Source organism: Convolutriloba macropyga, chromosome 13 (genome assembly GCF_964194025.1).
Source record: "Convolutriloba macropyga chromosome 13, txConMacr16.3, whole genome shotgun sequence".
NCBI classification, from domain to species: Eukaryota; Metazoa; Xenacoelomorpha; order Acoela; family Convolutidae; genus Convolutriloba; species Convolutriloba macropyga.
Genome location: NC_134480.1, coordinates 42,148,152 through 42,173,966, shown reverse-complemented (window position 1 = coordinate 42,173,966; position 25,815 = coordinate 42,148,152).

Genomic DNA, 25,815 nt, shown 5'->3' with positions numbered 1-25,815 from the left:
AGGTTTTACTTTATCCAAATTGACCGTCGAGCAGGTCGCCTTGCCCTTCTTTGTTTTACATACCTTGGTTTGCATCACTCTGGAACTTACTTTTTGCTGTTTGCGCGTTTTTGCATGAACACGTAAGCCAATCATTGTTTAAATTTTTGTTCTTTCTTTGGGCATGATTTACTCATCAAAAATCTGCTGGGTTGAGAACGACCTTATTTCGCCTTCAATATTCTATGGTATTCATTCCTCATGAAGACGAAAACTGTTTTGATTTTTAAAAAATTTAATTTCTGGCTGATCTGAATCTTCGTTTAGTTAGTAGCTTACGTAAGGTTTCGATTCAATTCTTTTAACTAATTATTCTATGTTTGTGTCGAGTTCAATTTGTGTTGAACGGATTTGTTCTTCGATGAGCAGTAAAACTAGCAGTTGTTTTGCTCCCCAGTAGGTCAAATTGCGTTTTGTAATTCTATCTAACGGTAGGTTGGCCAAATGTAGAAACTGCTCTGCAATATATGACAAGTTATACCACCCAGTTGGTCGCGATGGCTTCCAATTTTTCAAGATTTTACGTTGTTTGCAAATAGTTTATGTGACATTGTATCCACCATGCTTCCTTTGTTGTAGTACAAATTCAATGTAATACTATTTGCTAGGTTCAAATGATTTCAGTTTCAAATTGGACTGGGTTCAGAAAATACGCATACAGTGTTGTATAACTGTTCAATCTGATAGGTGACAAAATGAACAAAAAAATGTATTCCTAATTAGGGGGGAACCTTAAATTAAGTAAAACATAACTTAAGGAAATCCCTAACTTAAGTAAAACCTGTTTTGCAAAAATAAAACTAAAAACAGTTTTCAATGTTCTCACCAGTTGAAATTCCAGAAACCAACATAGAAGCATAAACATTATAAAATTATCTTGTGTATGAGACGTTTTAAATGCACGAAAATTATAATGCTTCGTATTCGATTCATTTACTTATGTACTTTATTTATTCTCTGAATTCTTCCGCGGATCTAGGTTTTGTCGATAAACTAGTGTGCGATTTGCGGTCTTTACAGGTTAACTTTTGCAGGATTTTTAGTCTCTAATGGTGAAACTTTGGGTTACTTCTCATTTATCGGAGTTTATTAAACACACTCTGCTTCGAACTCCTGATCTTCTTCAGTTCATAATTCTTTTCCCTCAGCACTGTCAGTAGTATGTGTAAGGTTAATAAACATATCTTTTAGTTTAGGTTTAACACTAATAAGTGTAGAGTGTGTGTTTATTTGCAAATGTATAGTTTTGGGCGTACTATGGATAGATTTAATGAGCATGTTAAGGTATATAGTATCTGCGAAGGGGCATCGTACTTAGTCCCCCAAGCAGGTTCCCTTTGATTAATTTTTTATTTTTGAATGTGAATATAGTAGTGGATAAAACGGGGTTTCCAGTTACAGTACGATTTTGTCCATTTCCCCGAAGGCGTGAGGAGGAATGGCCCAAATTTAAAAAGGAGGGAAATTGCTCTTATTTTAAAAATTTAATATAAAAGTTTAGATTTAAGCTGTTTTTTTACAGATTATCCACGAAGTGGCGTAACCAAATTTTGCATGTTGTTTTTACGTGCTTGGTACATGGTCTCTCTAGTTACACTGAAAAACACTGATCACTGTGTTTCCACCGATCTCAGTGTTTTAGACTGTATACCCATCACATTGTGTCGCATATACAGTGTCACAGCAGGGATCATCGTTTTTAAGAACTGTGAGTTTGGTTTTTTATCTCACTTAGTTTCATAGTATTTCATCAAATCCGGAGACGTTCACTGGAGACAGGAACCCCAAACCTTCCGTTTGCTAAAGCAACTTTTTTGGACTCATTGATTTAACCACTACGCCAGTTGAGACAGGAAATGATAGATTTTGAGGGAATGTAAAGGGAAATATAGTTGATAAAACTAAAGGAAATAATATAATGTTTATATGGGCGCCTCATTTTTCGTAGTGCATATAGTAGTGGATAAAACGGGGGTTCCAGTTACCAGCAAAATTTGGCTCATTTCTCCGAATGCGGCTAGCATGAGCGGAATGAGACAAATTGGCTGGTGGCTTTGGGTTGGGGCTTATTTTTATTTTTTGGTCTATTCTCAAAAATTTGTGGGGGGTAATGGGCCAAATTTTATATTTGATTGTGGGTATAGTAGTGGATAAACCAAGGGCTACAGTCGACAGATCGATTTGGCCCATTACCCCGAATTCGTGAGGGGTAATGGGCCGAATCGATCTGGTGGCTGGCACCCCTGTTTTATCCTTTACTCACGCTTATCTTCTTATTGTTTTATGTGCACTTTTAGCGTGATTCTTTTCCGATCAAATTCTGAATTCTTTAATTCTAAATTGTCAGCCAAATTCAAACTCAAACCTTTTTTCGTAAAATTGAACTGGTTATTTTAGTGAAGATGCTACTGAGAGATACTGTCAGTCTTGATTGCTTGTTTGTAGGTTTTACTTTATCCAAATTGACCGTCGAGCAGGTCGCCTTGCCCTTCTTTGTTTTACATACCTTGGTTTGCATCACTCTGGAACTTACTTTTTGCTGTTTGCGCGTTTTTGCATGAACACGTAAGCCAATCAGTGTTTAAATTTTTGTTCTTTCTTTGGGCATGATTCAAAAATCTGCTGGAAACGACCTTGTTTCGCCTTCAATATTCTTGGTTATTGATTCCTCATGAAGACGAAAACTGTTTTGATTTTAAAAAATTTAATTTTTGGCTGATCTGAATCTTCGTTTAGTTAGTAGCTTACGTAAGGTTTCGATTCAATTCTTTTAACTAATTATTTTATGTTTGTGTCGAGTTCAATTTGTGTTGAACGGATTTGTTCTTCGATGAGCAGTAAAACTAGCAGTTTTTTTGCTCCCCAGTAGGTCGACTTGCGTTTTGTAATTCTATCTAACGATGGGTTGGCCAAATGTAGAAACTGCTCTGCAATATATGAAAAGTTATACCACCCAGTTGGTCGCGATGGCTTCCAATTTTTCAAGATTTTACGTTGTTTGCAAATAGTTTATGTGACAGTGTATCCACCAAGCTTCCTTTGTTGTAATACAAATTCAATGTAATACTATTTGCTAGGTTCAAATAATTTCAGTTTCAAATTGGACTGGGTTCAGAAAATACGCATACAGTGTTGTATAACTGTTCAATCTGATAGGTGACAAACTGAACAGAAAAATGTATTCCTAATTAGGGGGGACCTTAAATTAAGTAAAACCTAACTTAAGGAAATCCCTAACTTAAGTAAAACCTGTTTTGCAAAAATAAAACTAAAAAAAGTTTTCAATGTTCTCACCAGTTGAAATTCCAGAAACCAACATAGAAGCATAAACATAGAAGTATAAAATTATCTTGTGTATGAGACGTTTTAAATGCACGAAAATTATAGCGCTTCGTATTCGATTCATTTACTTATGTACTTTATTTATTCTCTTAACTCTTCCGCGGATCTAGGTTTTGTCGATAAACTAGTGTACGATTTGCGGTCTTTACAGGTTAACTTTTGCAGGATTTTTAGTTTCTAGTGGTGAAACTTTGGGTTACTTCTCATTTATCTGAGTTTATTAAACACACTCTGCTTCGAACTTCTGATCTTCTTCAATTCATAATCTTCTTTTCCCTCAGCACTGTCAGTTACATGATGTTCTAAGAAACATTTTTTGAACTCAATTCACATTCAGTCAAAAAATTTGAAAAAAAAATGCGTTCAACTTTTGTTAAAATTGCACTCTTCAGCTTTGCATTTTTGGGAGAAGAGTTATTTTCGCAGCATATTTCACAAATCTAACGACGAAGAAACTTGCGGTTATACCCTATCAAATTGTTGACCTATGATATGCCTTCTTAGCGTTGAAAGTTTTACTTTCAGCCCCTTCGCCGCAATTAGCGCTAAGAACCGCAATTCTTTCAACTATTCACCGCAGTTCTTACATTTTTAATCAGCTTTTAATTTTTACACCTCAACGCGGGATCCAGAATCCCAAAAATTTCTTTCGTTTCCTCCCATCCCGATATTGACAACGTAAAAATTGAGAATGATATTTACTTACCTAAACTTTTTTAAAGCCGCAGAGAACTGCTAAGTGGGTGTCCCAGTGACAGTGGAAAAACTGTGCGATGGCTTAATATTGGTAATTTGTCGCATACTCACTGTGCTTACCTGTTCAATCTGATAGGTAACAATTCGAAGACAAAAAGGTATACCTATGAATGACTTGTTTTGTAAAAAACAAAATTAAAAAAGGTTTCAATGTTCTCACCAGTAGAAATTCCAGAAACCAACATAGAAGCATAAACATTATACAATTATCTTGAGTATGAGACGTTTTAAATGCATGAAATTTAGAGCGTTTCGTATTCGGTTTCTGTACAATTTATTCTCTTAACTATTCCGCGGGTCTAGGTGTTGCCGATACACTAGTGTACGAATTGCGGTCTTTACAAGTCTATTTTTGTAAGATTTCTATTTTTTAGTGGTGATCTTTTTGGTTTCTCCCCATTTGTCGGAGTTTATTTCAAAAATATGTCCCCTCTACTTCATCAGTTTGCTTTGCTTCTGTGCCGTTATTGACATGTTCTCAGTAAGTTATTCTTAATTTAAATAACATTCAGTGGACTTCATGGAGAAGAGATGCATTCAATTTTTGTAAAAGTTGCAATTTTCAGCTCTGCGTTTTTGCAAGAAGAGCTATTTTCGCAGCATTTTTCACCAATCTAACGACGAAAAAACTTGCGGTTACACCCTATCAAATTGTTGACGTATGATATGCCTTTTATGGCGTTGAATGTTTTATTTTCAGCCCCTTCGCCGCATTTAGCGCTAAGAACCGTAATTCTTTCAACTATTCACCGCAGTTCTTACTTTTGAAGCAGTTATTATTGTTTACACCTCGACGCGGGTTTCAGAATCCAAGAATTTCCTTTTTCTCCCATCCCGATATTGACAACGTAAAAAATGAAAATGATATTTACATACCTAATTTTTTTTAAAAAAAAGTCGCAGAAAACTGCTGAGTTTGACTCGGTGAAAGTGGAATAAATATGCGATTGCATAATGTTGCTAAACGGTTGCATTAATCCCGAAAATATTGTGACCGGACGACAAAAATTATGTTTTTTATGCAGATCAGTTTGTTTTTTCCCTTTGAACCAGTTTTTGTTTTCACTTCGTCTTTTCCCTTTGGCCTCAATGAAAAAAATATCTAAAAATTTAGGCACTAAACAAGTCCCAACCTTCTTTCTTTTTCATTTGGTAAATGTGTCTAATTCTGATTTTTGTTTTCGCATAGGACGAGTAAGAGGAATTAACTTGGTTCTAAAGTCGAAATTCGAAATCTGGGCAGCAAGAGGTCTCCAAATTTTTCTTTTTAACAATCGTAAATGATAATAATAACATTAATATTAGTAATAATAATAATAATAAAAATAATAATAATAAAAATAATAATAATAATAAAAAATAATAAAAATAATAATAATAATAATAATAATAATAATTTTATTAAGAGTAATACTAATAATAATAAATAATAATAATATTAATAATTAAAATAATAATTTCATTAATAGTAATACTAATAATAATAATAATAATAATAATAATAATAATAATAATAATAATAATAATAATAATAATAATAACAATAATAATAATAATAATAATAATAATAATAATAATAATAATAATAATAATAATAATAATATTAATAATAATAAAACTAATAATAATAATTATTATTATTATAATAGTAATAATAAAAATAATACTAATAATTATAATAATAATAATGATAATACTAATAATAATAATAATAATACTAATAATACTAATGATAATAAAAATAATAATAATAATAATAAGAATAAAAATAATAATAATAATAATAATAATAATAACAATAATAATAATAATAATAATAATAATACTAATAAAAATAATATTAATAATAATAATAATAATATCAATAATTTTATTAATAATAATAATAATAATAATAATAATAATAATAATAATAATAATAATAATAATAATAATAGAAATAATAATAACATTAATAAAAATAACAATAATAATAATAATAATAAAAATAACAATAATACTAATAATAATAATAATAATAATAAAAATAATAATAAAAATAATATTAATAATAATGTTAATAATAATAATAATAACAAAAATAATAATAATAATAAAATTAATAATAATAATAATAATAATAATAAAAATAATAATAAAAATAATAATAATAATAATAATAATAATAATATTAATAATAATAATAATAATAATAATAATAATAATAATAATAATAATAATAATAATAATAATAATAATAATAATAATAATAATAATAATAATAATAATAATAATAATAATAATAATAATAATAATAATAATAATAATAATAATAATAATAATAATAATAATAATAGATCAAGAGTTCCTAGTCTAGTGATGACCAGTACCATTACAATAGTTGGTAAAAGACCTTCCTCTATCGCATGTAGATTTATTGCTAAGGACTCGATTGAACTGCGTAAATATATAAGAATTGAAAAGATTTGAAATCTTGGAAATCATTTTGAATTTTGTTTCAATTTTTTCTCGTAATTAGCTTTTCGTTTTTTTATAAAAAAAAACTAGTTTTGATCAGCTTAAACATAAGACTTACAGTACCATGTAATTAATGCGAGAAATTCGTATGAAGTACTATTTAATGGTTTGGCAACAAGCTTAAGTTTGATACATTTACAACACATTTTTTTTTTCAAATGATGTGCTTGACACAAATTGGTAGCAGATCCGACTTAAGTACTTTTTTTCCATCAGTTTTCTTTTTGATCAACATCAACTTGCAAATTTGTTGGATTTCTTGCTAGATTATTGTCAGTTTCCTTTCTACCGTCACTGCTCTAGTCGAAAACTAATGGAAAATATATAAAAATTTATAAATTTTTTGAAATTAATGGTTTGTTCATAAATTTTTATAAACATCTAGAAAATAATGTAAAATTTATAAAAAGCTATAAATTTTTATTCGAACTGTTTTCTAATTTTGCTAAATTTTTTCTTAAGTTCACGCTAAAGCTCGACGACGTTTCAGTTGAAAACCTAAATATAAAGCCATTCGATTAGAATTTATATTTTAAAAATATTTAGAAAATTTGGAAAATAATGGATTATTTATTAATATTTTTAAAACCCTAGAAAATAAAACAATATTTGCCACTGATTGATTTGATTTTCTTTTTGATCAACATCGCCTTGCAAGTTTGTTGGATATCTTGCTAGATTTTTTTTACCACTTTCGATTCTACCAAGACTGTCTAGGAAACGCAGTTTATGCCTTCACATGCCCAGACCTTGCCTGACTTTGACCACTGATTGCGGCAGGTATTCTAGTTGGAAAACTTTTTCAACAAATTTTATCAGGGAAGGTAATGTGTGTGAGAGGGTGTGTGGGGGGGCGGGTTGATGGTTTTGGTCAGGATTGTAGTGACTTGCAATGATTTTGTTAGGGTCATAAAAAGTTTTCTTTAAATTCTAGTTTCAATTAGCTTTGAGAAATTTTGGAATTTGAATTAAACATTCTTTTCATCTCAACAAAGATTAAATGAACAAAACTCACCAGTGATTAGAAGAAGAACTGTAAGAAAAAAAAATATTCTGGTTCTCATTTTTTTCTTTGCGTTATTTTTACAAATGATTTAAAATGTTTTGAACTTTTTTGATAAACAGCTTGTTTTTTGCAATCAACTGTTGTGTGCGAGATTTTCTTTAAAATGAATGCTACAAAAAGCTAAACAAATAAAATTGATTACCATCTATAGACAATACATGTGGTCGTCTCAGTTCGTTTCCTCCCGTTACCAACAAAATTCAGTCGACAAAAAATCGAAGTTAACACGAACTTGCCGTATTTCGTTAGTTCATTTTTTTTAGCTTATGAGAACGAGAAAAACTAATTCGTAAAATTCAGACAGCATAAAAACAAAGCGCGGCTTATTTTTCCTGCAAAGATTTTTCTGATGTTCAAAATTAGCAACAGAACAAAACAGTTCTTGTTTTTTTTGTAAATTCGAGGTTCAGTCTGTGAAATAGAAAAAAGAATTCATAAATTTATTGCTGTCGGTATATAACTGTTTTCATTATTTAAAGCAATTAAAATTTATGACGCAAATTCAATGTTTGAATATTGAGCAAATTGTCTTCTTCCTTCTCTGTCTGTAACTCTCTCTGATATTTCCTTTGAATATTTCTTGAAATAAAAAGTTTCCAAAACCGCCAGTTGCCAGATCAAAGGCCGTTCTCAGAAAAAACTTTTTTTTGCTAATTCGACAATTATATATTTCAAAACACAAAAATTAGCAGGACCTGTCCTCTATTTATTTGTTGAAGAATTCCCATTAAATAAACAAGAAACACGGGCTAGGAAGGGTTAGGAACAATTTTCAAATACTTTAAAGCAAAAGCGATCAAAAAATTCAAACGGAGTTAGAAACATAGAGAGCAAACTGCAGCATGAGAACATAAAAAACACAATCGCACAAACGGTTTTTTTTCGCTTTTCTCTCCATCCTGTTTCGACGTGACCAATTTAACTACTCCAATCTGACCTCAGAAAATAAAGTTTCTGATCAAATCTTTAAATAACAAAATCCAAAGAATTCTGGGAACGACTCCAAAAAATCTGGTTGTCAAATTGCTAATATACCAAATAACAACATAAGTACAAAAACATAACAGGATGAATCCTGACGATTAGGTAAACGAAGTTTCAATGAGGTCAGCAAAAAGCTAAACCTAGAGGGGGTCATGAATAGATTGGAAATAATATTTAAAAAAGATCAAAAATATTGAAAAAAAACGATAAAATCAACGTCAAATTAAGCTACGTGAACAAAAGTTGTTGTTCAAACAAAGTTTTTTTCGCTCCGCTGTAAATTAAGAGTGAAAAAAATTGCAAAACAAAACCACTTACCTTTTCGCCTCAATTATTATTTTGGCGTGACCAAACTCATAACTTCAATTTGACTTCCTAGAGCTTAAAAACGTGCGCACAGACCTTTGAAAAAAAGACAGCGCCCCGATAAAAATCAAAATATATTAATTTTCTTTGCTTCGATATCTTTCCGTTAGGGGTCAGACTTTGTCTCGTTAATTATTAGTCTTTGTCACAATAATGGTCAGACTTTATCTCGTCAATGATCAATTTTGTTTTGTCAATGAACAGACTTTGTATCGTTATTGATAAAACTTTGTTTTTTTCATTGATGAGACTTTGTATCGTTAATAGTCAAATTTCAAACTTTATCTCCTTAATAATGAAACCATTCCTCGTTAATGGTCAGCGTTTGTCTCGTGAAAGACCAAATTTTGTTCTTTACTGATAGGAATATCACTCGGTTATTATCAGATTTTAGCATTGTCTATTGTTGGATCAGTTACGCAAACCCCGACGCCCCATAAGTAGATGAACATTTAAGTAGTATTTCTGGAATTCGTAATTCTGGAATAGTTTGTTAAAATTTCAACTGGTATCAACCCATACGCTACCTCTTCATAAATTTCATGTTCGTAATAAAATCTTTTCCGGAGAAAATTTCTGTTCCAACGAATTGAAACAGCAATTCTTCAGCTCCTAAAAATTGTTAAGATTTGCTGAGAATTGGTCAAATCTTCTCAGCTATTGAGCTATTGGTCAAAATTCGATTGAAGACATGTCAGAACTTTTTACTATAAAATCACAACTTGCTTGTTTTGATAACTCTAAAAACAAAAATTAGAGCTCCCATACGGACTTTATCAAAAGTTGGTAAAATCGATGGGTTCTGATTAAGATCCGACGTAGAGGCAGCGATGTTTCCCCACTCAATGCTATAAAGTTACCGTTTAAATTTACAATTATCTTGGTCCCGACAAAAATAGCAAAACAACACAAATTACTTAATTCAATACATCCAGAGTTTTCACAATTTTTCTTATTTATTTAGTAGATAATCAATTCGAACAAGAGTATTTAGTGGGCAATTTATATTTTGCTTGAAATCAAACAGTGTTAAAATAAAAGTATAAAAGTATAAAATAAATTTCTCTTTATCAAAGAAAAAATTTAAAAATTTTATAGTTAAATTTCTTTTCTGCAATTAACTTCATTTTCGAAGCCAAAAATCCAAAAATGCTAGTTTCAATAAATTTTACGTTTTATGGAATTGAGTCAAAAAACTCCGTCTCCAGTTTTTACGATTCATAAACCATTTTTAATCTTGGAAAATAGTTGTTATAATTATATCGTTGAATGTACATTCTGTCGCGAATAAGATACCCTTTTCAACAACTTTCAGCTTGTTAAAAACCTAATATTTCATTGCTAGCATTTCAATTGTACTTAATTGAGACCGAATTCAAAGACCTAATCTTTTTTAACAACGATATGTTTAATAGCATATCTCATATTCGCCTCTGAATCCGCAATTTTTGTCATGAGGGAATTTTTCAAAATCAAAGACCAATTGGGTTTTTTTGTTTCGCTACAATTAACGCTCTATTATTTTTGGAAAGATTTACTTATAGTGTGGAAACGAGTGACAAATGACGTGGAAATTAGTGACGCAAGATTGTCCTAAGTTTTCACGCTAGAGCCAAAAGCAAGCATATATCCAATTTTGAAGCAAATTTTAATAATTTTAGCTTAGTGTAACTCGTTTCACTAAGCTAATAGTCAGTGACTCGTTAGTTCACACACGCATACAACGCTAATAAGAAAACATGGGTAGCCAAATCGCCTAACTAAATCGATTATATGTTTTTAAATTTTTGGGCATTAGCCACGCAATGTTTGAATAACTCGCAACTTTTTTTGATTTTGAATTGACCTTAAGGGCCTCAAAGGTTAAGTGAATTCATACAACTGTACTTTATATTAAAATATCTTTTCTGTAAAAAACATCTACAATTAATTCAGAAGAATACTTGTTATGTTTACAAAAAAATTACACGAAAAAATTGCCTTGCTTTTATGGCGTGGATAATGTCCGAAACATCGAGTACAAAAACGCAATTTCATTTGGCATTTTCATGACCCATGTTTGAAACATAGAGTTATAGGCGTGTATGGAAACAAATTACACAAAGCTAAGTTAGTAAAACTTGCTAAAAGCCATGAACATTCATTCAACACTTTAACATAACCAGTCAAAAAAAACCCAAGTCCTATCAATATCGGTCTCTATGTCATAGAAAATGAATTTGCACCCCTGCAACAGTTTTTTTTCTAAAAGTGACATATTTTATAAAGAATTAATCTGCGGGATTTTTATGCAAACTTTTTAGGGTACACTGCATGCACTTATTTAATTTTTTTCAGCCCAATTTTTTTTTATAATTTCAATGTATTGACCGCTAAATATGGTTATTTGACCGCCCTTATAGCTATTTTAGAAAAAAGTATCCTCTTCACCACAATTGTGAGGGTACAAGGGATTCAACCGTAAGTGAAGTCCGACATTTTACCTGCAGTACTGCTTATCACCAAATTAATTGTCTGTAAAGTAAGAAGGGACATTTATATAGAAACCGATTTGTTGGGAGTTGTTTTGTTGAGATAAGTTGCCGAACAGAGCAACTAATCGAAGTCAAAGAAACCAACCGTTCCCTATATTTAAAAAAAACAAAACATCAGAAATGTAATATAATTCCGCTTAAAAAAATGCAAACAAAACTTGTGCTAATGGTCAGACACAAAAGGCCAAAATGAGAGTATTTCTCACGCAAAAAAGTCCCAAAAGGGGGTGTAGACCAGACCGAACAGACAAAAGATTGGTATGCTGGCAAAACTGAAGGCGCGACGGAAATTTGTTACAAAGTCCCAACTTGGGGATCTCATCCTTGGCTTATTTCCTTCACTGTCAATCTTACGAATTTTTGCGGTCAATGGCAGCGGATGACCTTTTGGCGCGGGCTAAAACTATATGCTCATTTTCTTGACTTGAAGTATTATTTTTTCATATCAGTTATTGTTCTCACACTCTAGTGCTGTCGGAAGTGGAGACTCAGTTTGACTCAGTTTATAGATACAGGCTCAATACTCTCAGCTTACAGTAGCGAGTTCACATAGGTGCAAGGTATACCCGAAAAAGGGTGAAGTCTTGTTTCATAATACACAAACAATCGAGAAAGGGTTCTATCGGGATTAGCGTACGGGATACACAACATACTTCCAGGTAGACATGACGTCACGACGGATAATATTACACCCAACTCAAGTAACTTTACGTTTCTCTAGATTTTTGACTCCGTTGTGAAAACGTTTTAAGGTTCATTATGTGGTTTCCAATTATGGCACAACACATCCAATTATTAGAGTTAAATTAAAACAGTGTTCGAAGATTTCTGCAAAGAAATTGTAGTTTTCCATTTAAAAGCCCTGATTGACATTTCGTAGCATCTATTTCAAAGATACAACCACTACTTGATACAATATAAAGTTCCCAACATGATTTCGACATCAAGATTTTTTTGGTTTGCTCGAGTAAGAAAGCATGGTTCAACAAATTTTTAAATATTTGATCTTAAACTTAACATACCGATTGTGGTATACATGAGTTCCAAAATGGGATGTGCATGTTATAAAATGACTGACAACTCTATTTTCGACCTCTAATTTTAACATTGAGATCTTTTATCACTAAAATCAGTCTGCGGGTTATTTATGCAAACTTTTTATGCCTCACTACATGAAGTTACCAAATTTCGCAGCCTAAGTTTTAAATTTCATCGGATATACTGCTAAATATCGTTATTGGAACGCCCGAGTCAATCTTGCAAATGTTTGCGGTCAATGATAGCGGGTGACCTTTTCGCCCGGGCTTAAACTATATCCTCATTTTCTTGACATGAGCTATTATTTTATCATATTAATTATTGTTCTCGTACTCCAGTGCTGTCGGAAGTAGAGAGTCAGTTTGAATATCATAATCTCATCAGATTCATTTCCAATACTTTCAACATACAGTGACCTGTTCACATAGGTGTGATGTATAACCGAAAGAGGGTGAAGTCTCTTTTTCTAGTCCACAAACAAACGAGAAAGGTTCTCTTTGGATTACCGTACGGGATACACAACAAACATACTTTCAGGTAGAATTGAGGTCACCACTAATAATGTTGCAACCAACTTAAGTAACTCTGTGCTTCACAAGATTTTATTCCGCTGTGAAAACTTTGTCGAGGTTGATGATATGGTTTCGAATTTCGTCATATTGCCTCCATAATAATCCAACTATAACAGCGTTGGAAGTTATCTTTCAAAGAAATTTTAGTTTTCCAATTAGTAGCCGTGGTTGCGTTTTTGTGGCAACCATATCAAATGCTTGGTACAATATAAAATCCCGTACAATAAAGATCATACCAAACTTAAGAAATCTTGGATGCACTCTGTTCTGAAAATCAGATGCGAACTTAATTTTTCACCTTCGTTTTTTTTCGACTATCGGCAGCCACTTTATACAATTGCCCTTCGAAACTCATACATGTGCTTTTTATTAAAAGCGCTTTATACATGTGCTTTTTATTTAAAAAAACAGTACTGTGAAACAAAATCTTCAATCATGTTTTACAGATCTCGGTCTTTAGAATACTTATTATATTTTAATTAATACAAACATTTTTCAAATAAATGAGTCTTTGGGCTGATCTCAGGCTCATTATTTGTCACTTTGAATATTATGAGAAGAGAATACAAAACAATTCTTTTAACCACTGGGCTCCAAGACAGCAACTCTTTGTTATAATTCTCAAGCTGAAGTGCTAAGCCGTGTGTCAGCATGTCCAGTCTGTCCTAGACGGAAAATGCTTGTGTCCAGACCGTCCCAGACAAAAAATCTCTAACACAAGAGTTTTGTGCGCTCGAAGTCTTTTGTGGGCTTTTAGTGAGTTAGAACGTGAGTGTTTTTTAGACTTTAGGGCATGTCTTGTCCAAATTTATCTCCACATTTACGACTATAGGTTGTACACAAGTTTTTAAAGTGTATTTATTTAAAATAAAGATATCATAGAGTGATGTTTGTGATAAATAGGGTCCTAGAACTTGCTACATATATAAATAATAGAACCTAGCTGATGAACACATTGGTTGAAAAGGGTGCCATTCATCCAGTTATAAACACGTTAAGTGTTATTTCAGCAATGCTCTATATTTCTAGGCGTATTATTGTCCAGAACAAGGCAAATGTGAATTGACAGATGTAAATTTTTTATGTTACACGTTTTACAACTTTTGAAATCAAGTTAATTGAGGTTTTCGACGTACAATGTTTTCACTTCAAAGAGAAGTCTGGTCAGAGTGCTCAATGAGCTTAACCCTTTTTGTCAATTTTGCCTCATTTCAAAAATTTTGCTCTCTGAAGATTCATTTTTTTCAAATTCGTCCATGCGCAGACTATGTGTGCAGAAAACTGCCTATGTCTAGACTTTCGTGTGTTCAAATATACCTTTGTCCAGACTTTTGTGCGATCAAAGTTGCCCAATTCGATATTTTTTCGTGCGTTCATTCGTGTTTCCATGCCTTGTAATTTTGAACGCACGACGCACCCTTGTGCGTTGATTTTGGTCCAGACATGTCGATTTTGGTCTGTGATCTTAGTCAGGGCTGTCGACTTCCCTCAGGTCATAATAGTTCAAACCACTGAATATCATGGTCTGGTTATCTGTTTTCATCAGCCTGACCAGTCGTTTCCAGCATTTTTAACATAATCGATTCTCCTTGTCGTTTTTTAAATAGATATAAGTTCAAGGTCAGTCTCAAATAACCGGGTCGTGTTTTACCTAAAAAACTGCAAAATCTGCAGAAACTGCACTGAATGACTGTACCAAGTATTTAGCGCTGAATGGAGTAAAAGCAGTCAAAGAAAATTTTCACCGCTAAAAAGCGAACACCTTACGTCAATTCACCAGAAAAAAACAGTGTAATGTTTCTGCGATTCCTTCTAGTAACATTTGTGGTTATTAGTAAAGAATTTTTTTCACCACCTCCTGCTGGTAGCGGTGAAAATTGATTGTTTTAACCACTCAACCGCGAAAATTGAAAACATTACCGCTAAATTTCGCTCAACTCTTTTGTTTTAAAAAAACTGGAGTAACAAGTTTAGGTTGTTCTTAACATCTTGGAGTATATTATTAAGATTATATACCTGTTTGCAGATTCATAAAGCCACATTTCAGGTCAGCTGGGAAAATTCAGCGGAAGACGACAATACGACGGCTGTAATACATCCGGCGTAAATTTTAAACGTTACTTCCTCACATCTTTTGACTGTTTAAGATTAGTATGCTTCTGTAGAATTTGAAAAACTGGGATGGGGAGATTCCCTAATGAAATCCCAACAATTTTGTAAATAGTTAAAGATTTAAAAAAATAGAGAACTAGAGTAGTGGTAACTTCTCGAGATTATTATCCTATATAAAAGAGAGGGTTCTACCAGGCCCTTCTATTACACCTAAGATTCAGATTGGAGGAAGCAGTATGTTTAAAATGGTGATGATAAAGTTGGATTCAGAGTTCTATAGCCTTAACTATGAGCTAAGTGTATGTAAAAAAGGAAAACAAATATAAAATTGGTGGTACTGTGATTGAGAAGTATTCCAAATTCTCAATGCAATTAAGTTATACTAAGAGATCAATCTGTAACACTAAAGACTTCAAAAAATGCAGATGAAGCAAATTTCGTCGTAGTTCACTCTACAACCCAACCAGACGAGTATCAACCAATTGAAAAACGAACGAAAGATGTATTGCCCATCAGGTAATTGAGGGTTACTGCAGACCGTGTTAAATGTCTACACTGGGTTAGTTTTAATCGCCCCCTCAAGGTGGCTTCACCTATTCAGTCTCCAAGGGAGCGCGGCGATTGATACACTTAGAAACTCTCGTCATGAAGGTGTCTGAGACAAGTCCCGGGAGATCTTTACTTAACCTAATATTCATTGATCTCTGTAAAACCACCTATGTTCCTAAGTAGCTATGTTATGTTTTGAGTTAAAGCCAAACTCTAACTTAAGAAAATACTAGACTTATAAATTAAAGATTGCAAATTTACCACAGAAATTATTCCTAACTAAATCAAAGCTAGAATCAAACTAAATGTACTCTACAAAAAGTCTCCTAACTATTTTTTATTTCTTTATTCGATCTCTGAGCCTACACCGACTCTATCGAATAATCCTAAGAAGTTAGAAAAATCGAACTAAAAGAAACTATTACCGCTGAGAATAACAAAGATTGTATAACAAGCCAGTGAGTTTAGAATCAAGAAATTGGGTTAAGAAAAAGGCTCAAATATTAGTCGTATTCATATTGGCTTGTCTTTTCATATCTTGAGACAAGTGAGTCCTGTGGGCTTAATTTAGCCTAGTCATTTAAGAGATTACTTTTTAATGGCCCTAAATATGGCCTTGTTTCTAGGGGTTTTGTATATTCGTACATATTATATAGGGTCCGAAAAATGCGTTCCAGGTCATTTGTTTATGCCTAAATTCTCGAAAATAATAATTTTAGTATACTTTCAAGGTGTTTCGTTTTCTAAGATTATCAGTTCCGAACAATATCTTTTTTTTAAAAAAAAATTGGTACCACTTTAGTTTGAGAGAATCAAATCAAAACTCTAATCTTGATCTATACAAATAACTATATTTCTCTTTGGTCTAATTTCGGTTTCAGTTTATACGCTTCTTCGTAAAAGTTTCTTTAACTCTTGTTTGCTGTAATTCTTAGGTTTCATTTTCTACACTTCCCCTCGGACGCAACTATTCGCTTGAATAGTTATTATTCATTACAAGTCTTTAGCGCCAATTAAGAAAATGGATTTTGTGAGGAATACAAGGATACAAGGGTATAAAACGTTAAAAGGGAAGTACAACTATCATTAAAATGCGAACGACTCTAGTTTGATCTGCTCTCTCACTCTACAAACCAATTCTGTGTGCTGTGATGGGTGGTTGTCGTCCTCTGCTTTGTCATAGAATTCATTCATGTGAGGTCGTGCCCTCCGCTTGAAGCAATTTTTTCCATTTCAAGAGTAAAAGTGTTGGCATTGTGAAAAAATTGATATGCCTTGAAAACAGTTCTATGAAGCCTACCACAATATTGGCTGTGTTTTGTCTTGGTTGCTCTTGGTTGATCCGATGAAAATCCCAAATACCAAATTTCTGATTGTTGCAGTGTTTATTTCAAGTGGTGGCTTTGCTTGTAGTTCGACTTTGAGATGATCCATTACTTTTCTTTGGTATTCCATGGTAGAACTTAGGGAACTCAGCTCGTGGTTTTCTAGTGTCGGCAAGTTGAACGCTTCTTCAAGTAAAGGGTTGAGCCCTACGGTCATAACCAGCCCAGTTTCGTTCTGAAAGTTGTCTGTTGATGGGCGGAGAATCAAGCCTCCATTTGATATCTCAGCTCTCCCGTTACAAGGAGGTTGTATGATGCAACTTCGACAACCGCTCAAACTACTACTCTTTAGGGTGTTACCTGTGATTTCACATATCCAGTATTTTGTGGTTGCTGACGAAATAAGAAGTTTTGAATGCGCTAAATAGGTTGCTGTAGTAATTATTGGAAGGTGGATGATATTAATTTATAAAACCTCTCGAACTTTGTTTTTGATTGCATGAGTTCATACTTAAAAGATTGCACTTCCGATTGAAGAGCTACTAACGCTAAGGAAACGTTATTGAGCACGCTTTGTGTTTTGAAGAAAAGGAAGAGGCGTCGCTCCTCTTGTGGTCGCAGACTTGCGCCTGCTGTACTTGCTCCATATCGTGTTCAAGGTTGTTAATGATTTTCCCTACGGTTCCGGAGTTCCCAGCTGTATACTTCAAAATAGTTTTCATTTGTTCCTGCTGTTTTAAGTTTTCGTTGCCCAGGATGTGTATTGTGTCATCTGTGTGGCTCGATAAATTTTGTAGCTCGTAGTCCAGGCGGTCCAAGTGACTTTTTTCTTCTGAGTCCTGAAAAAGATGAAAGCTGAAGAGCAATTTGCCAGCTGTTTTTTCTTCTATGAGCTCCTAAACAAGTGCGGCGCCAGCACCCGCTGCAAGGAAAGTTATTGACCTTCTCTTCCTGTTCAAGTGCTCGGTAGAGTTTCCAAAAATCTTCAAATCTGGAATCATCTGAATCCTTTCTTCTTCGATCTCGGAAACGTCTTTTCGTGGCGATAAGATAAGGGTATTCTGACTGTGTTCCAGAATGACGTTTAGGTTTTGGTTATTGAAGCATCCCCTTGCGTCCTCCACACGCGAATCTCCATCTCTTTGAGGATTTTAGAAAAATGTTTAAATGTACCCCAGTCAATGTTCAAGGGTTTAGTAAAGGGCACTGCATTTGCTATCAATTCAATCTAGTCAGATAGAGCAATCGGAGTCTGTGGGACAAACGCAAAATTAGTCGTAGCTTCCGAGCCGGCAATGAGTTCACTCTCGGGTACAAGTACTGACTCTGTAGTTGAATCTGTAATAGGTTGCGGAAGGGGCACTCCTTTAAAGACTTTGAGAATGGGGCTTTGACTTGACATCGGGAATTCGATTTTTAGGACGAGCTCGTTGTCCTCAATAAAAACATTAGAATGTAGCTCAAGTTCATAGTAGAGAATAACATGCTGGAGTGGTATTGACATCATTTTGTGATGGAATTGAAGAGATTGCAGGATTCGTTGCGGTTCCTCTGGTTCAACATGTCTTGATGGTTCTCTTCCAATCGACATCTCCCGGAAAACCGCCCAAACTTTGTTATTGATTTGCATGAAATCATACTTAAAAGATTGCACTTCTGAATGGTGAGATACTAACGCGAAGGAAACGTTATTGAGCACGCTTTTCGTTTTGAGGAAAAAGAAGAAAACGTCGCTCCTCTTGTGTTCGCAGACTTGCCCCTGCTGTACTTGTTCCATATCGTGTTCAAGGTTGTTAATCGTTTTCTCTACTGTTGCAAAGTTCCCCGCTGTATAGTTCAAGATAGTTTTCATTTGTTCCTGCTGTTTTAAGTTTTCTTTGCCCAGGATGTGTATTGTGTCATCTGTGTGGCTCAATAAATTTTGTAGCTCGTAGTCCAGGTGGTCCAAGTGACTTTTTTCTTCTGAGTCCTGACAAAGATGAAAGATGAAGAGCATTTTTCAAACTGTTTTTTCTACTATGAGCTCCAAAACAAGTGCGGCGCCAGCACCCGCTGCAAGGAAAGTTATTGATCTTCTCTTCCTACTCAAGTGCTCGGTAGAGTTTCCAAAAATTTTCAAACCTGGAATCATCTGAATCTTTTCTTCTTCGATCTCGGAAACGTCTTTTCGTGGCGATGAGATAAGGGTATTCTGACTGTGTTCCGCTTAGTTTTTGGTTATTGCTGTATCACCACTGCGTCATCCACACGCGAATTTCCATCTTTTTGAGGATTTTAAAAAAATGTTTAAATGCGCCCCAGTCAATGTTCAAGGGTTTAGTAAAGGGCACTGCATTTGCTATCAGTTCAATCTAGTCAGATAGAGCAATCGGAGTCTGTGGGACAAACGCAAAATTAATCGTAGCTTCCGAGCCGGCAATGAGTTCACGCACGGGTACAAGTACTGACTCTGTAGTTGAATCTGAGTTGTTACTTCTTCTGCTAGAGTCAACCAGATAATAAGAAAGAGATTGCAGTTCAAGTAAAATGCACTTGGGACGACAAGTTGTGTTTTGATACTGAGATTTCAGTTTTTTCTATTGAAAAATCTTGTGCAATTATTATTTGGAACTAGGCTTTGCATTCGAATTGGTCCTAATGCTCGAACTTTATGTTTCTTGTGCATGACTCATTTGTTTTGTTCTAAAATTTTTTTACGGTCTGGAAACCTTAATCCAACTAAGAAAAATTCAAGTGATTATCATATATAGTCTGGGTTCTGTTTCGACGAGTGTTGCTATGCTTAGATGCTATTTGAAGTCTTAATAAAGACTTTTCTAAATTTGGATCGCTTTTTGAGTGTTTAGAGAGTTGTTCTGGAAGAAAATTTTATTAGTCTATAGTAATTCTCTCTATCAAAGTGTTCAAAGTACTTTTATAAGAAAAATTATTTGGTAACGTTTTTAAGTTTTGAGTCGAGTTTGTTAGTAGGTTCGTCATATGCGCGATGATTAATATTTTCATTCGTCATCGATTCCGTATCTTTTGGGGAGTCGCTTTGCCCGCTTGTGGCGTGCCTCCGTGTTAGAGAGTAGGCTTGGTCTTGGTGTTTCGAAGTTGAGTGTCATTGGTTTCCGTTACAACCCTTTCGCCTTATGAGGTCTATGGATGTTCCTGAACTCTGTATTGAAAGTCTTAGCCGGAGTAGTGCTTTTTAGATCTGTTGTCTCTGGCTTGCTCGGCACTTGGGGAGAGGATTCCAGTTTGGCTTCTGTTATGCTCTATCTCTCTCATCAAGTCCCGTCGGCTCCGTTGCCTGTACTTCCTCGACGTCCCGCATCTCGTGATTTGCCTCTTGTCTGATCGCAGAAGTTTTCTCCTATTCCTCAAACAGATTGTGGAACAAGTCGTATTCTTTCTCCATCCATCTGTATCTCGAGGTGTTTCGAGGATTTTCTGTGTTTTGACGAAAAATTCTTTGTGTAGAGTTTTCCGCGAAGAGTCCTTCATTTATGGTTTCTTCCAAGTCTACTACTGCTTCTCCAGTTGGCTGTTATCTTCTTGGTGAAGGTCGAATAAAGGTCCTGCGTTGATCCGGCTCCTCTTTCACGGATATCAGTCTATTGTAGTGTACAATCTGCCATTTTTTAGAACTGCCCTTTTTAGATATTTTGTAAGGCACGTTGATTGTTTGTAAGGCACGTTGATTTTGTAAAGATACGTTGATTGTTCCCTCAATAAATCACTTTTTGTAGAGAGTTTCTTGTGCCAATTTTCGTTGTACCCACACACACCAGAGTGCCAGAGCATCCTCTCCGGCTGCAATAGCTGCTGTTTTGCTCACGTTAAGTTTGCCGAGGGACGTTTGCCTGCCGTTTTTGTCTGCATTGGCCCATCGGAAAACGAGTTTAATTGCAAGATCTTGCTGCTGATGTTCTCATGCCAATTCTCTGCCCTCCTCTAGAATAATTTCCATGGATGTCTTGTCGTTTTTGGGAAAGTTTATTTCTTTTTGGCTGGATTGATCAGGATTTGTGGTCATTCGAACTCTTCCAAAATTGTTATGGCAGCAGTAGTTGCTTTCATCGTCAGTTTCAGGAACTTCTAACTCGGGTTTGTTGAAATCGCCAGTTTCTGTGGTCATCTGGGTCCAACCAACCTCGGTTTGGCCGCAGTAATCAATCTCATTGTCAGGCGGCCAGTCGAGTCAAAATTTTTCTCTGGATGCCCGTTTTTTCGTCACAGCATCAGAGATCTTCCGGAAGCTCATAATGTAAGGAATTTTGTAATCGTCGTCATTGTCGCTGTCCTGCTGTTGGGTAATTTTGATGGGGTAATTTGGATTCCAACCCTGTGTTCTGAGGTCAGACTTCTGAATCCGTATCCTTTTCAATCCATTCTGTAGTCTCATCTTCGAGCTCATTCCTGGTGAATGTTTTGCCATTTGAATTTTTGGGGTTAGTGCGTGGGTTATTTTTATATCTGTTGATGAACCTGATTGGGGTTCCGTTGAAGTCACCATTTGGATATGGCCGAGTGCGTCGCCTCAACTTTCAGCTGAGGGGCAACTGCCGAACATCTCTTTCTTCCCCTCTTCAGTCATTTTGGGTGTCTGGCTACACTGTCGTGAAAGTCCATCTGCGTTTCCATGTTTGTCACCAGGACGATGAAATACCTGGAAGTCAAACTCCTGAAGCTTTTGTAACATTCGAAAAATCATTCCATCGTTATTTTACCTGAACAGCCAATGAAGTAAAGCATGGTCTGTTCTCAACACAAACTTTGTCCCCCATAGGTATGCTTTGTACTACTTCATCGCCTGGATTACTCTTGCCACGGTCTCGGCTGTTGTGTTTTGCAATGGTATGCTGACAAATTTGGTGAAGTAGTCCGTGAGTACGAGAATATATTTGTGCCCTGTTATTTTTATTTTGGTCACTGGCCCCAGGATGTCTGCGGCAATTCTGTTGAAACGGATTCCTACGTTGATTGTTTGCAATGGTGATTTCCGTCTCTTCCCAGCTGTAGATCGCGACTGACACGACTGCTGTAGATCGCGACTGTACATCAGACGTTTTCTCAAACACAACGTAGGGGCCATCCCATAAGAAAAACTTCCTTGATTTGGCTTTGTGGGGAGCCAACAGCCAAACTCTATCACCTTTGCGGTAGTTTTCTCCAAAGACTTCTTTGTGGTATCGGACTTTTTCCCTCTCTTGATTGCATCCCAAGGTTTCTCTGGCGTTCAAGTGTGCTTCAAGAAATTGTTCCTCTAACCATCGAGTGAATTAATACCTTTGAATCTTGTGACCTGTTGGCTCAGGTAGGAGTAAATCGATTTGTGTAATTGCACTCTTTTCCCTAAACTAAAGAGAAGGGGTTATGCCCTGTTGTTCTGTGCACTGATGTGTTGTAGACGAAGCTCAGATATGGGAGCATCTCGTCCCAAGTGTTCGGATTTCCGGCACAGTATTTCGAAACTACATCAGCAATGACCCAGTTGTGACGCTCAACCATGCCGCTGCCTGGAGACTGGTAAGGCGAGGTCTTTGTTTTTTCCATTCCGAAGAGCTTGCAGAGTTCCAAGATAAGTTCACTGCAAAAGTTTGAGCCCTTGTCAGTGTGACTTTAATCTGGGGCTCTAAACAGAAGAAACCAATTTTCCACGATTGCTCTTGCCACGGTCTCGGCTGTTGTGTTTTGCAATGGTATGCTGACAAATTTGGTGAAGTAGTCCGTGAGTACGAGAATATATTTGTGCCCTGTTATTTTTGTTTTGGTCACTGGCCCCAGGATGTCTGCGGCAATTCTGTTGAAACGGATTCCTACGTTGATTGTTTGCCATGGTGATTTCCGTCTCTTCCCAGCTGTAGATCGCGACTGACACGTCAAACAGTCTTCATTTTTCCTCTTGATGTCTTTTCTCAAATTTTGCTTAGCTCTGTCGAGTGTCTTCTGAAAAGCCAAGTGTCCCCCACGTATCCTGGAGTCGTGTAGTTGTTCTAGCGCAATTTCCCGTAGACTTGTGGGCACCACGAACTGTCTGACATTAGAATTTGTTCCCTCAATAAATCACTTTTTGTAGAGAGTTTCTTGTGCCAATTTTCGTTGTACCCACACACACCAGAGTGCCAGAGCATCCTCTCCGGCTGCAATAGCTGCTGTTTTGCTCACGTTAAGTTTGCCGAGGGACGTTTGCCTGCCGTTTTTGTCTGCATTGGCCCATCGGAAAACGAGTTTAATTGCAAGATCTTGCTGCTGATGTTCTCATGCCAATTCTCTGCCCTCCTCTAGAATAATTTCCATGGATGTCTTGTCGTTTTTGGGAAAGTTTATTTCTTTTTGGCTGGATTGATCAGGATTTGTGGTCATTCGAACTCTTCCAAAATTGTTATGGCAGCAGTAGTTGCTTTCATCGTCAGTTTCAGGAACTTCTAAATCGGGTTTGTTGAAATCGCCAGTTTCTGTGGTCATCTGGGTCCAACCAACCTCGGTTTGGCCGCAGTAATCAATCTCATTGTCAGGCGGCCAGTCGAGTCAAAATTTTTCTCTGGATGCCCGTTTTTTCGTCACAGCATCAGAGATCTTCCGGAAGCTCATAATGTAAGGAATTTTGTAATCGTCGTCATTGTCGCTGTCCTGCTGTTGGGTAATTTTGATGGGGTAATTTGGATTCCAACCCTGTGTTCTGAGGTCAGACTTCTGAATCCGTATCCTTTTCAATCCATTCTGTAGTCTCATCTTCGAGCTCATTCCTGGTGAATGTTTTGCCATTTGAATTTTTGGGGTTAGTGCGTGGGTTAGTTTTGTATCTGTTGATGAACCTGATTGGGGTTCCGTTGAAGTCACCATTTGGATATGGCCGAGTGCGTCGCCTCACTTTTCAGCTGAGGGGCAACTGCCGAACATCTCTTTCTTCCCCTCTTCAGTCATTTTGGGTGTCTGGCTACACTGTCGTGAAAGTCAATCTGCGTTTCCATGTTTGTCACCAGGACGATGAAATACCTGGAAGTCAAACTCCTGAAGCTTTTGTAACATTCGAAAAATCATTCCATCGTTATTTTACCTGAACAGCCAATGAAGTAAAGCATGGTCTGTTCTCAACACAAACTTTGTCCCCCATAGGTATGCTTTGTACTACTTCATCGCCTGGATTACAGCTAGTACCAGCAGTTTTGTTGTTGAATATTTAAATTCGACTGGTGATAGCACTCTGCTTGTAAACGCCACCGGATACTCAACACAATCTATGCCATTTGAGAGCACTGCGCCCAAACTGTTGTCACTTGCGTCTGTATCTAGCACGAATGGTGAGTTGTTTTCTGGATGCGACAAAACCATGCTCTCAATCATTGCTGTTTTAGGGTTATGGGAATCAGCTTCACAATGCGGTGTCCATGTGAATCTCCGGTTCTTCTTCATGATCTCATTTCGTTGTTTTGCTATCCCGGCGGGGAAAAGTCCTTTACAAATCGACGATAGTAACTGCATAATCCAACGAATGATCTCACTTCGGTAATATTTTCCGGTCTTTTCAACTCCTTCAAGGCTTTGACTTTTGCCCTCATCGGGGGAAATTTCTTCGGCACTGAGTTTGTAACCCAAGTATAAAACTGAGTTTTGTTATAATTTGCACTTCTTTGGCTTAGGTTTCAATTTGCTTTCCGTAGGACTCCAAACAAAGTTCGGAGATGCTCTTCGTTTTCTTCCTCTGACTTGCTGAAGACTAGAATATCGTCCAGAATTATGAGAACAAAACTGAAGAGGTACTCTTTAAAGATTGCCATCATTGTCATCAAACGTTGAAATGTGCCAGGGGCATTGCACAGTCCAAATAGTAGTCGCAAGAACTCGTAGTAACCACCGTCAGGAGTCAGGAAAGCAGTTTTTGGTATCACTCACTCTGCTGGTGGGACCCTGAGGCTATATCCAGGCTCGAGAAAGCTTTAACTTCGTGAAGTTGATCAAGGATTTGATCGATTCTGGATAATGGGAAAGCATCTTCTCTAGTTACCTCGTTGAGTTTTCTATCTACGCACATTCTGTTGCTGCCATCTTTCTTTGTTACGAGTAAAAATGGCGCACTGTATGGGTTTTTAGATGACCCGATCATATTCTTGGAGAGCATATCGTCTACTTCTTGTTTCACAACTGCCATCTTCCCGGGTGCTCAATCGATAGGGAGCAAGTGTTATAGGGCCAGCGTCTCCAGTATCAATCTCGTGCTCCACGAAATGTGTCTGTCCCAACTTTGCGTCGTTTAGAGCAAAAAGAACCCGAAATATGGCAACTGTACTCTTTATATTGAGTCCAGTATTGTGGTCTGTCGAAATCGATTTCACCAGGTTGCCAATTTGTTCCGCCTCGTCCTCTGATGCTGGCATGGGACAATTGTTTGATACTGTTTCTCCAGGTTCGTTGGATTAAAACTCACTCTCCGCGCTGCAGACCTTGACTTGTCCGGGTTTTTCTGTTTTTCAGAGCAATGTCAAATTGACTGTGCTGCTTTCTGTGCCCATCATCCTTGACTGAAAGTCGATCGACGTTTGATTTTCCTGCAATATAGGTGTCCCCAAGATCGACGGTACGTCTGTGTCCGGGTTGATAAGAAATTCCATCTGAACGACCATACCCGG